The sequence below is a fragment of the Cynocephalus volans genome, chromosome 12, assembly GCF_027409185.1.
Source record: "Cynocephalus volans isolate mCynVol1 chromosome 12, mCynVol1.pri, whole genome shotgun sequence".
NCBI classification, from domain to species: domain Eukaryota; kingdom Metazoa; phylum Chordata; class Mammalia; order Dermoptera; family Cynocephalidae; genus Cynocephalus; species Cynocephalus volans.
The window spans coordinates 51,640,405-51,652,866 of NC_084471.1; the positions used below are offsets into that span (position 1 = coordinate 51,640,405).

The 12,462-nt window shown below is 33.8% G+C and overlaps 1 protein-coding gene across 5 annotated transcripts in view; it reads right to left on the reverse strand.

Moving 5' to 3' along the window:
* Window positions 1-12,462, reverse strand: part of FRS2 (fibroblast growth factor receptor substrate 2) — a 91,966-nt gene that overhangs the window by 38,782 nt on the left and 40,722 nt on the right. For 3 of the 5 annotated variants that reach the window (XM_063075280.1, XM_063075277.1, XM_063075276.1), the window contains exons 2-6: window positions 8,121-8,222; window positions 7,336-7,591; window positions 4,477-4,670; window positions 4,300-4,395; window positions 3,287-3,329 (exon numbers count right to left, since the gene is read on the reverse strand). The gene's annotated coding sequence lies outside the window, so the exon portion shown is untranslated. Of the gene's footprint in view, window positions 1-3,286; window positions 3,330-4,299; window positions 4,396-4,476; window positions 4,671-6,662; window positions 6,797-7,335; window positions 7,592-8,120; window positions 8,223-12,462 lie in introns of those variants that run through there. The other 2 variants (XM_063075278.1, XM_063075279.1) reach the window with 2 other exon arrangements.

Here is a 12,462-nt window from a genome sequence, read left to right on the forward strand (position 1 = left end):
ACAAAAATATTACTAAACTTCAAAGTACAATAACTCCAAGGTATTAAATAGACTATCAGTCAATGGGCATTCGTTTATTCCACCACCTACATGTGAAATCTCTTACAATCTTTCCATAGGCTCAAATGTAAGTTAGGTATTGAAACCAAGTGGTTAGTGTATCCGAAGACCCTCCAGACCTAGAATGACCTAGGATAGCACTGAATTACTGAAAACCAATCTTAATCTCTACCTGCAGTATCAAAGCTGGATCCGAACCAAATCAAGCCTCTCAGGATAAAAGATGCAGGTTTATAATCCAGTACACCTGATATTCACAATACAGACAAATAGTCTGCGGGGAGGAAAACTATATTCTGAAATATGTGAGATCAAATTCCTCATTGCATACCCACAAAGGAATTCTAATCTCCCGCCCATCAAAACTAGACACCTACCCTTTAAGGAAAGTAAACAGTCATGCTCAAAATTGAAAATACCTAAATTTTATTGTATTCATTCTACACTGGAAATATTTATGAAATACTTTCCTATAAATACAGAGGTGGACTAAATACATATAAATTTAATAAATGATGAATAACTTATAATTAATAATGAAAAAATTATTCATTATTTACATTTTTGTTTGTATATATGTGTTTTTTAAACTACTCAACCTATGTGGTTCTTCCTGGTTAGAAACACTTCTTTCAAGACTATCCTAATAATTACTACTTCTATATATAGCAAAGTATCAGTTGACAGGGTGGTAACATAGATTAGTAAAAAGAACCTAAAGCCAATTCCACTTTGGATTTTCTCATTTGTAAAATGGGGACATTATCTGCTCTACTTATGCAGTGTGGTACCATATCGAAGTGAGAATAATGAAATTAGTATGGCATACAAAAGACTCAAAAATTAAAGAAACTCAGCAGGGTGTTAAAACACCAAGGTCAAGGGTTTAGATCCTCATACTGGCCAGCCACCATGAAAAAAAAAAGGGAAGAAAGAAACAAGAGAAAGGGACTATGTCACCTGACATCTAATTCAGTTATTTTTTTAAAAGGTAGGGCTAAGGGGCTTGCCAGTGAGCTTGGTTGGTCAGAGCTCAGCCTTGTAACATGAAGGTCAAAGGTTCAGTACCCTGTACCAGCCAGCAGCAAAAAATAAAACAAAAGGTGGGGGAGTATTCAACAATGCATATAATACCAAATCAACATCAACTTCAAGAGTTTCCAGTTTCCCCACCAAAGATCTTATAAATATTTAATTGTTGATATGTAAATAACTACTTCTTTCAAAAAGCCTCAACCCTGGTTTCACTTTTAGCAGACATGTGAACTCCCTTCCTGCTATGGTCTGAATGTGTCCACTCCAAAATTCAGGTGTTGAAACATAATGGACAATGTGATGGTATTAAGAGGTGAGCCTTTAAGAGGTGATTAGGTAATGAGGGCTCCTCTCTCAGGAATGGGATTAAGTCCCTCATAAAAGAGGCTTCTTCCTGTGACACTGTTAATGTCACTTTCCCTTCTGCCTTCCACCATGTGAGGCCACAGTGTTCCTCATCTCCTGAGGATGCAGTCCTCACCAGACAACGTGAACCTATTGGCGCCTTGATCTTGGACTTCCCAGCCTCTAGAACTGTGAAAAATAAATTTCTGTTCTTTAAAATTACATAGTCTGTGGTATTTTATTATATACATGTTTTTGTTAGGCTCCACCATCCTTTTCTTTGTTCCAACAGGTTCTTAGACAGGCAGCTTTCTAAACAGATGCTTATATTTTTTCCTCTAAACTTCCATAGCATCTAACTCACATTCTTTAATTTCAATTCTAATATAAAGAAATGAGCACAAACTGGCCTTTTCCAAAATGCCCATTTTAGTGTGTCTTATACATTTAAGGAATTTTACATTTAACAGCTTGATTTTAACAAATATCAACTTGGAATACAATGCACAATTTAGATAAAACAAACTAGGTGAAAACTAACAATACAGCCAGATCTTGAGGAGGGAAGTAAAGGGGAGGAAAGTGGAGCAGAGCATACATTAAATTAAGACCTAATGTATAATATCTCTTTTTTATATATATCAAATCATTTATTCTAAGGCTTGCTATGGTCAAGTGCTTTATTTTCCATAGGCTTCTTAAGTTATATTAGCATGGTTTAGGGTGGCATATTCACTTTTTTTGTATATTATCTTTTATTATCTTTTTTGTATATATATATATTTTTTTGTATATTATCTTTTTAAAGGTTAGGTGTCTAGTAGTTTTGATGGATGGGAGATTAAAATTCCTTTGTGGGTTTGCAAGGAAGAATTTGATCTCACATATATCAGAATAGTTTCCCTCCTCTCAAACTATTTGTCTGTAGTGTGAACATCAGTTGTACTGGATTATAAACTTGTATCTTTTATCCTGAGAGGTTTGATTTGGTTCAGATCTAGCTTTGATGCTGCAGGTAGAGATCAAGACTGGTTTTAAATTAAAGTACAGGCACACAGAATAATAAAACTTTTTATAAAACAAAAACAGAAGAATACATATAAAACACCTTAAAGTAAGGTCAGATATAAAAGGAAATAGAAGAATGGTCCTTCTTCAGTGATGATGGGCATGACACAAATTGAGGAACATTTTTAACTTAACACTCCTGAACTTGAGGTTAAAAACTATTATGTCAAAGTCATCTTCTTTCATAATAACATAAATTAATGATGACTTAAAATCCATTGTAAAGTTGATCATTCAGGAATTTTAAAATGTATATTAGATGTTACTTAATACTTTATTACATATTAGTAGGAAGCACTCTACTTTTAAACTAAATATAGTAGTTACACAATTTTGATAGGTGGGAACTCAGCTAAACAATCTCTAATTTAAAGCCCCTAACAGAGCTTCTATGAACCATCTTCTCCCCAGTCATTCAGGTAAAGTACACTGAGTAAAAGACAAATGAACCTCAGTGGAAGAAAAGAACAGTTTTTCCCAAAAGGGATAAACCCACTCTTAAGGATGCTAGGAACAAGCTCTGACCATGAGAAGCAATATTTGAATTTCAAAGGTGACTACTTTTATCACACCCTTTTAATATTAACTTCAAACAAGATGATCTGTGTCTTGCTAGCAAATTCTGAGGTAGTAAAAGAATGGCTAACAAATCTGTGAGAGTCTGGTAATAATTAAGAAAACATATAATAAGTATATGGAAAAGGATTTTAAAAAGTCAAGAGCAATTAACCCTGTATTCAACTATATTTGTTTTGTTACTACATTAACAATTTCTCACCTTGTGGAATTCTCTTCTGAGGAAAACAGATACAATTCTGTCCCTAAAAAAATTTCAGGTAGAAAAGTTAAAATGTTAGTTTTGAAACAGTCTCTTGAAAAGGAAACATTACAAAATGCTAACATTATATTCAGAATATTATGACATTTGATATTACTAAAGCTTAAGAGATAGTAAGTCTCTAACAATAAAAGCATTTTTTATAGAAATACTTATAAATTATATTACTTTTATTATTACAAAAATACTTATTATTATTCTATTGACAGAACACCAAATTATTTTTGCTAGGTATATAATGATGTGTGGCACATTTTCATATTCCAAAATACTAGTAACTCTAGTGGGTTTTACTCTCTCAGACTTGATATTCTTAAGACTACTTTTTTTTTTAGGTATAATTCACACATCCTGTAAAATTCATCCCTTTAAGCAGTGGTTTTTAATATATTCACAAAGTTTTGCAACCATCACCACCACCTAATTTCAGAATATTTTCATCACCACAATAAGAAAACCATACTGAAGGGTACATTTTTAATCCCGGGGAGAAACATCTGAAACAAACTTAATGCTAAAAGATATGCAAGAAGAATACTCTTTAAAATTCTATGATCAAAATAATGTTTTAAAAAAATATGTAGAATACATACTGGAAGGAAAAGCAAATATCCAAAAATTATAAGAGTAGCTGTATTTGGATAGTCGTATTATAATAACTCTTCCATATATTTTGTTAAAGCTGTGACCCTATAATATTACAGTATTCTATAATATTATAATGATAATATATTATTATATGTTATATTATAATAATGTTATGATTCTTAAAAAGGTGCAGCATAGACATATCTTCTAGAGCCATATGCTAGAATTTGTATTACAAAGTAAAAACAGAAATACAAGGTGACACTTTTTTAATGTCCACCATATTTTTTATTAAGTGTTTTTCAAAGTAGATAAAATAACTATAAAGTTAAAGTAAAAAAAAAAAAAGATTTGGCCACACTTACTAATCTGGTTGAAACACCACAGCTGCATCTCACTTTATGACAAATGGACTGTTTCATCACTTTTGCATCTGGGCATCTACATCTTAATGGTCATTTCTGAAATAAAGGTGCAATTATTAAGAATGTTACTCTTGAATATATTATAACAAAAAATACAAAATCTTTAAGAACAATTACCTAAATCATAGCGACCAGAGAGAACTATTCGAAACAGTTCTTGAGCAACCTCCTAATAAAAAACAGTACTAACAGGGCTGATGGTGAAGTGGGAGGGATAGAGAACAGTCTATTGATACCCAGGACCAGACCTCTTCAGTCCTCAATGCCTTCTACCCAGCAGGACCTTGTAATTCCTAAGTGCCATTTATAGACTGGAAAAAGAAAAAGGAAAAAGAAAAAAGGAAGACATAGATGAGGAGCTCTAAAATAGCACATTCTGAACATAATACATTAATTGCTTATTTATTATATGTGTTTATCTATTTACCCATAATAACTAGAACATAACCCCCAAAAGGGAATTTTTGTCAATCTTGTTTACTGATATCTTTCACACACCTAAAACAATGACTGCCATGAAATTAAGTGCTAGTAAATATTTATTGAAAGAATAAATAAGTTGATGAATTGCTTAATTTCAATTGATGAAATATTTAACCTTACGATATTTTAAAACGGGAAAGTCTCAAAATGGCATTTATTTTACAGTAACACCATTGATTTTAATGCCAAATATATCACTATTACTTTTTCCCCCCAATAAACAAAGGCCATAATTAAAAGACAATCAAGACATGGTCCCAACGTTCAAGGAATGAGAACAAAGGCATATGTCACTTTGTAATTTTGTCAGTGCACCTTTGGTAAAGACTCCTAGAAGAAGAATAGCTGGATATGAAATTTTGCTAAATAGTGCCAAATGCGGTAGCTGGGTGGACAAATCTTTTCCTTTTTTGAACATATATGTTCTTTGAGGTAACTGTACTTGTTGTGGAGACAACTAGGAATATAAGAGGAAATCTTTTATAAGGAGTGAAAAGATGCTCCAGTAACAGGTCTTAAGAGCAGCCATGAAAGAAGTCAGTAGTTTCCTATTTCCCATCCTATAGCTGAATAATTAATATATTCCACAAAATGCTACTCTTTTTGTAAAAAGCTTAGGGGAGTACAAATATAAATACAGATTGCTTTTTCTGCATTTTCTTTCAAAAAGCAGCAATGGGAGGATAAACCAACATTTTTAAATGGAATCTATGAAGAAAAGAGAAAGCAGGGTGGAAGACACAGGGATGGAAGCTAGATTTCTCAGAATATACCTTGTTTTATAGTTTTTACCTTGGAGACACATTTTAAGATAATTTAAAATACAAAATAAATTCAAAAAGAAAAAAACCTGTAAAAATAGGAAACAAACTGAAACAAATGAGCCAGACCATACATATAAAGTTGGTGGTATAACCACACATAAAATTATTTCAAGGCACTTTAAAACACAACATTTTAATAGCATATCCTTACAAGGATGTATCAAAAAGGCAAAAAAAACCCAAAGAAACCCTCAAAAAAACCTTAGACTACACTCAGTAGTCTTGTTACTACAAATGCTGGCAATAGCTAATAACTGTGATTGGAAACCAAGATTTGCTGCATAAGAAAAAAAAAGATTCAAATATAAAATCATATAAGTAAAAATTATATAATCTGAAATTTTAATTGGAATATCATTAAGGAATAATGGAATTACTGGAATATCACTTAACTGGAATATCTAGGTAGAAGGGGCAATTAAGGACTCATGATGTACTTCACAGTAATAAATATCTGGGCTAGCCAATTAGCTCAGTTGGTTAGAGCACAGAGTTATAATTAAGGTCAAGGGTTTGGATCCCTGAACTGGACAACCCCCCCCCACCCTACCCCCCCCCCAAAATTTACCAGCTGGCTGATTTCTCATTTGGTTAGAATGAGGTGTTGATAACACCAAGGTCAAGGTTCAGATCCCCTTACCAGCCAGCTGCCAGATAGATAGACAGACAGACAGATATTTAGATAATTATCCATTCCTTGCTATGTCCCCTGAAAAAGCCTTGAAGCAATTATTACCCAGTTACAAAGCATAGTCCTAGTCTAATGGTCTCAAATACTAATTCCCACTTAAAGCAACAGAGACTGCAGGGATATTTGTTGTGGCTAGGAAGTAAGCTATCAAAGATTATCAGGGTTGTGCAAAAAAGTGACACAGAGGACAACTTGAAGGACACAAGGAGCCCATTAGCCAAACGTGAGTCAATTTCAATTTCAACATCAAAATGAAAATGACTACCATTGCTTGAAACATTAAATACATAAAAAGTCATGTTCACCTTTGGAAGTTGTTAGGACAATACCTTTATCATGAAAGGTATAGAGTAATCAAGCAGAGTAAATCAAGCACAGAGGAACCAAGTAGTCAATAAACGAGAAGTCTTCTTTATAGGATTCCAAATAATAAATGTAGAAGGAAAGACAAGATTCAAAAAATCATCATTTTGCAGACCTTCATGAAATGATGAATCTAAGAAATATCAATAGTTGCTAAGATCATTAGGTGAAAGGTTGATAGGAAACTTTATAATGGCTAAATCAGGGTGACAAAACTTGAACCCAGTGATTAATCTTAACATTATTAAAAATGGGTCAAGCACACATTGTATGCAGTACTCATCACTACCTATGAAGTATTCATCCTGGGAACTCCAGTTTCAAATATTTAAAATAGGTGATTCATAATATTACCACACTATTCATAACATTACCACACTTTTACCACTTCTACTCTTAGCACAACGGTCTAAGCTATCTTTTTTTTCACCTGCATTATTGTAATCATTCCCTGCCTCTCCCTTGCTCACCATCAACCAGTTAGTAAGATTAGCCATTTTCAAAAGAAAGTCAGATCATGCCATTCTTCTGGTCAAACCCTCCAGTGGAATCCATCTGACTAGTCTTAAAGCCAAAGTCTTTACAAAGGCCCGTAAGGACCATGATCTCTCTGACCTCATATCCTGCCACTCTCCTCCTTGTTCACTCCATTTGAGCCACTCTGGCTTCTTTCCTTTCCTTAAATACATCGAGCATATTCTCCCTTCAGGGCCAAAGGACTTGTTTCTCCCTCTTTCTGGAACACCAGATCTCTCTCTGACTTATTCCTCCTCCACTTCTTCTAGGACTTGGTTTTTACAAATCAACTCATCAAAGAGATCTGCTCTGGTACCCTGGGCAAGTCCAAAGTATCTGCCTCAATTTTCCTTATCTGGAAGAGAATGTAAGAAAAAATAAGTTATAAATTTTGGAGACAGTAATCTCCAAACATGACATCATCAATTTTCAGATTTTTCATTGTGTCTAAACATCTACAGAGCTATACTATACCTTTTAAAAGTTCTTATGCCCAATTCCAAAGAATTAATGAAGACGTATCTTAAAAAGTGTGTTTTTTGGGGGAAGGTTATTTTGTTTTTTAAAGCATCTGTACCATAAATCTAGAAAGTAGTAGTAGATTTGAATTAAATGAGTCCCATTAAAAAACAACTAGCAAAATAAATGACACTCCCTTTCCTCCCACTCCTTTAGAGATTTCTGTTTTGGATTACAAGTAATCTGACAAAAAGTTTAACTACTTTAAATTTATGTTAAATTTATGTTTAGACCACCAAAAAGAATCAAAAGAACTCACTAACTCTTAACATGACTTAACTAGCTATGACATGGTAGGGATGTTTGAACTCAATTATTTTTTCTTTAAATAAACAAATTCCCCCTAGGCTAAGGCCTACTCTTACCTTTTAAACATCCTGTGGCTGGCAAACTTCAGGGTCTTAAGAGAGATAGCCAGGGGACAGAGAAAACAGCAAGTATGACTCAGTGATCACATTTAATAGTCCCTGAAGACCAAAACAAAGATATCAGTCTGGCAAGAGTTCTCTAGAATTGCCCCCAAACTGATTTATCCACTTACCTTTCAGCTGAACAATCTATTTTCACTTAATTTAAGGTTGACAAAGCACTTGCTGTGTGCTTATCAGAATTTAGGTATAAAAATAAACCAAAAGTACAATGAAAACAATCAGCAAGGGTTCCAAGAGCTAGATGATGAAATTTAATGTTAAAATCTGCTTTGTTTGGGGAGGGGGGTAGAGAGAACACTTGAATATTTTTATACAGAAATTCCCCCAATCATCTAGAAATCAGACTTTAGCAAGTTCAACTACTTGAAAGAAGACTAGTGATATTAAAGTTATCTTTACTCGTACTTAAGTAAGCAACTTCTTTGTGCCTGATATTTACATTAGCTCAACTTAATTCTAAGAACTTCCTACAGGAAAGGTATTAACCAAAGCATAGAGTGGTTAAATAAATTGTCCAAATCAGAGATAGCTCCAGTATTCAAAATCTCAGTCTGTCTTTTTCACTATTATATAAAACTAATAATAAAAAACACTGGAATAAAATTACTAGTCACAAATCTCACATTTGTCCCATAGGAGTAACATGTAAATCCAGGCTGCCCATTTAAGAAATTTGCTCCATTCTTCCAAAGTTGCTTTAGGCAATAGGGCAAAAGGGGAAAGTTCATTGAAATACATTAAGAAGAAACCTGTGGCATTAACAAATGAATCCACAGAACATGCTACACTTAAGTCTAAAAGAATTAAAAGCAAGCTAGCCTTAACATAGCACAATAATTGGTTTTCATTCATAATGTTTAGCCTGAATTACCTCTAAATGACTGAGTGCTATTCTATACACTCAGAGAAGGGAAGAAATGTTAGGATTTAATACAGTGGTATGCAGGTATTTGCCAAAGGAGTTTCTGTACTTTCTGAATATTTGAAATATTTCTGTCTCATCTCTCTATATAGACATATATATATATACCTATATTTAATAAAATTATTAGTTATAATTCCTAATTTTCCTCATCTGGAAAATAATCTCGTGTGGAACATCTTAGTTCCTGATACTATCAGATAACACTGACTGGCTTTAGTTCTTTATACTCAACAGAATCTGATTTTTAAAGTGTCATTAATCAGAAAATATCGTGTAGGAATATTTTCTTTCTAAACTGTAAACCTAAGTGGTTATTATTAGATGCAATTACTGTCTATCACACAGTAAAAGTTACATACCTATTCTAAAATAAAAATCAAGGTGATTCCTTAACTACCAGGCAATTCCTTACTTACCCAGGAAATGCGGCCTTGCTATACTTAGGTCCTCAATTATTTGGAGAAAGTGAAAATTCCTTGGAACAAATTATTCCCATGACTAAAAAAACATGCCATTTAAACATCAATACAACTTACTGATTTAAACAGAAGAAAAACTCAATAGATTCATTGATTTAAATTTTCCCAAAGGACTACATACATATGCTAGTTTTCTAAATGCTAGGAATTTTCAGCAAAAATTTACTCTTAAAAAAAAATACACCAATTATAATAATACAACCTTATTTTTAAAAAAACAGGATTTTAGTGTTTCTTTCTCAGCAACAAAACACTTTGTGTGCAGAACTATAATTAAGACTAAATAAAGATAACAGGAAGGTGTGTATGGTTTTGAAATCAATGTTGGGGCATCACCTATGGCTTTTGTTTGTTTTGTATTTTAAGGAAATGGAAGTGCACAGCATATAGATTATGTAGTGTTTTTTGAAACTTTATCATACACACAATCTCTCTATAGTCAAGTCATCTCTCTCTCCTTCCCTTCCTTCGTCTTGCATACACTCACACACAGTATGAATAAAATATATTTTTTTAGTAAGAAACAATATAACATCATAATACTGTGATTCTATTTAGAACATCAAGGTAAAAACTTCCAGAATGATTTTTCTATATCTTCAACATTATGCATAAGATATGTAAACAAATCTAAACAACATCAGAGTCTGTGGCTTTATTGTTTTTCATGAATTTTAATGCAATACACAAAATATTCACTATGGAGAGTAGCTTGGTATTAAAGAAGGTTTGCCTTTGATATTACTGCTGGGAGTTAAGTTACTTGAATACCAAAAGACCTCAATATTTGATAGCTTCTTCTTGAAGATGCTATCTTTACATGTATGTGCCCCAGAGACTGTCACCCTACTCCATTAATGTCCTCAGAAGTGAAGGAATTTTTATAAAGCATACTTCAGCCCCTTTATTTTCTATGGGATAACCCATTTTCAAAAATAGAAGTCAACCCAAAATAGTTACCATTTTTTTGAAATTCCTCTTTTATCTCCTAGGAGAAAAACACTTTTATACATTGCTGAAAAATATTTGGAGCCTACCAGAACAAAAATCACTTTTAATTGCATGGACATTTGTTTTACATGAAGCATTTCTCTACTACCCAGCCCACATTTAGTTGGTCTACAAGAGTGTGTTTGTATGGAAAGGCACTTGATATCACTTTTACAAAAATTATAGCTGCCCATTTAGTCCCAAATGCAAAAGTGACTAAAATCACATTATTATAAAGTGCTGTTTTGGTAGCATAGAAAAATCTGCAGGACAGACTTGTACTAAAGGAATAATTACCATGAGATGTAATTTACAAAGAAATATTCTAGCTTTGTTGACAACAGAGAAACTATGGGAGTTTATCTTTACGATTTTCCCCCAAAACAAGTTGGATACTCCCTAAATTAAATAACAGCTCCTGTTTATTACCCCTAGATATATATTTTTAAGAACTAGAAATACATAATTTAAAATGCAAACTGGTAGAGAGGCTTAAGATCTACTGGTTATTCTAGGGAAAGCATTTGATTCAAATTTTAAAAACCAAAAAGCTCAACGACTTTCCTAAAGCAGAAGGGGAAAGAGTTTCATTGTTTTTCAACCTACAGTTACAAGTAACAAACAATGCTGCTTTTAAGACAACATACATGTGTGTGTCCCCTTCCTTCCTTATATATTTGTTTGTCTCTCTCTCCCTCCCAAAGGTGTGAGAGGGGTGTGTGTGTGTGATGTTTCTCCCTTCCTCCCTCAGTCTTGGTCACTCTATCTCCCCTCTCCATGTTGGTCTGTCTCTCTCACACTCAGTAACTCAGTTCCAAGAACTGATGTTCAGAAAGAAAGTGTTTTATCAGACTGCAGTCTGTGACAAAGTAAATTACAAAAATAGTCACAGAATGAGGAAAAAATTCAGAAATTATTCAATCATTATTTTAAAATAGATAAAATTAAAGCATTTAATTAAAACCACAAAATTTCAACTTTAAAAAAAAACACCTAAACACATATACAAGGGTACTTCAAAAAGTTCATGGATAAATAGAATTAACAGATAATACAATCTTTCCATGAACTTTTTAAAGCACCCTCATACCTGCCATAAACAAGATCTTAATAAACTTTACGACTAACTGTGTGATCTTGGGCAGTTTACCTTCTCTTGGCCTATCTTTTCATCTCTAAAGTTAACCTGTTATAAGGATGACACAGCTAATGCTTGTGCAGCACTTAGCAGAGTGCCCGGCATACAGTGAGGGCTCCACAGACATTATGTCCAAAACATCAGGTGTGGTAAACTTCTATCATTCTTTTTGTGTGCTTGAACTTCTCCCACCTACGATTTCAGAAAGTCAAACGCCGTCCCACATCCGTACATCTAGGACTTGTGCTTTGCCAAACATGCATATCCAGCCCAGACTAGGAAAAGGGATAGTGAGCAGAAGAAGCAGAGCAGAAGGAACTCATTCTCACGCTAATGGTGAAGCAATTGCAGCAAGGTCAAGTCCAGGGCAGAGGTAGCAGCATTCAGAGTCATCCAGAGCCAGCAATGTCACTGGGGCAGGCTGTGGCGTCTGTCTGTCTCTAAATGGTACTGGCATCCTCATGGGAATCATTGTGCAATGTGATTTTGGGCATTGTTTCTGGCTGCTTAGCCCTGAGCCTGGTTCTCTAACCCTCACAACAATTTGATGAGCCACTGAGCTCTACCCAATATCCTTTTAAAATACATGATTGTGCTTAAATTAGTTTTTACTACCTCCAAGAATTCTGACTGACACATCATGGAGGGGTAACATCCATTCTCACCTGCCACCCCCCCGCCCAGGAAAAAAAAAAATAGACTATTTTCAGTCTTTCCAAAGAAACACCAAAAGTACTGTTCCAT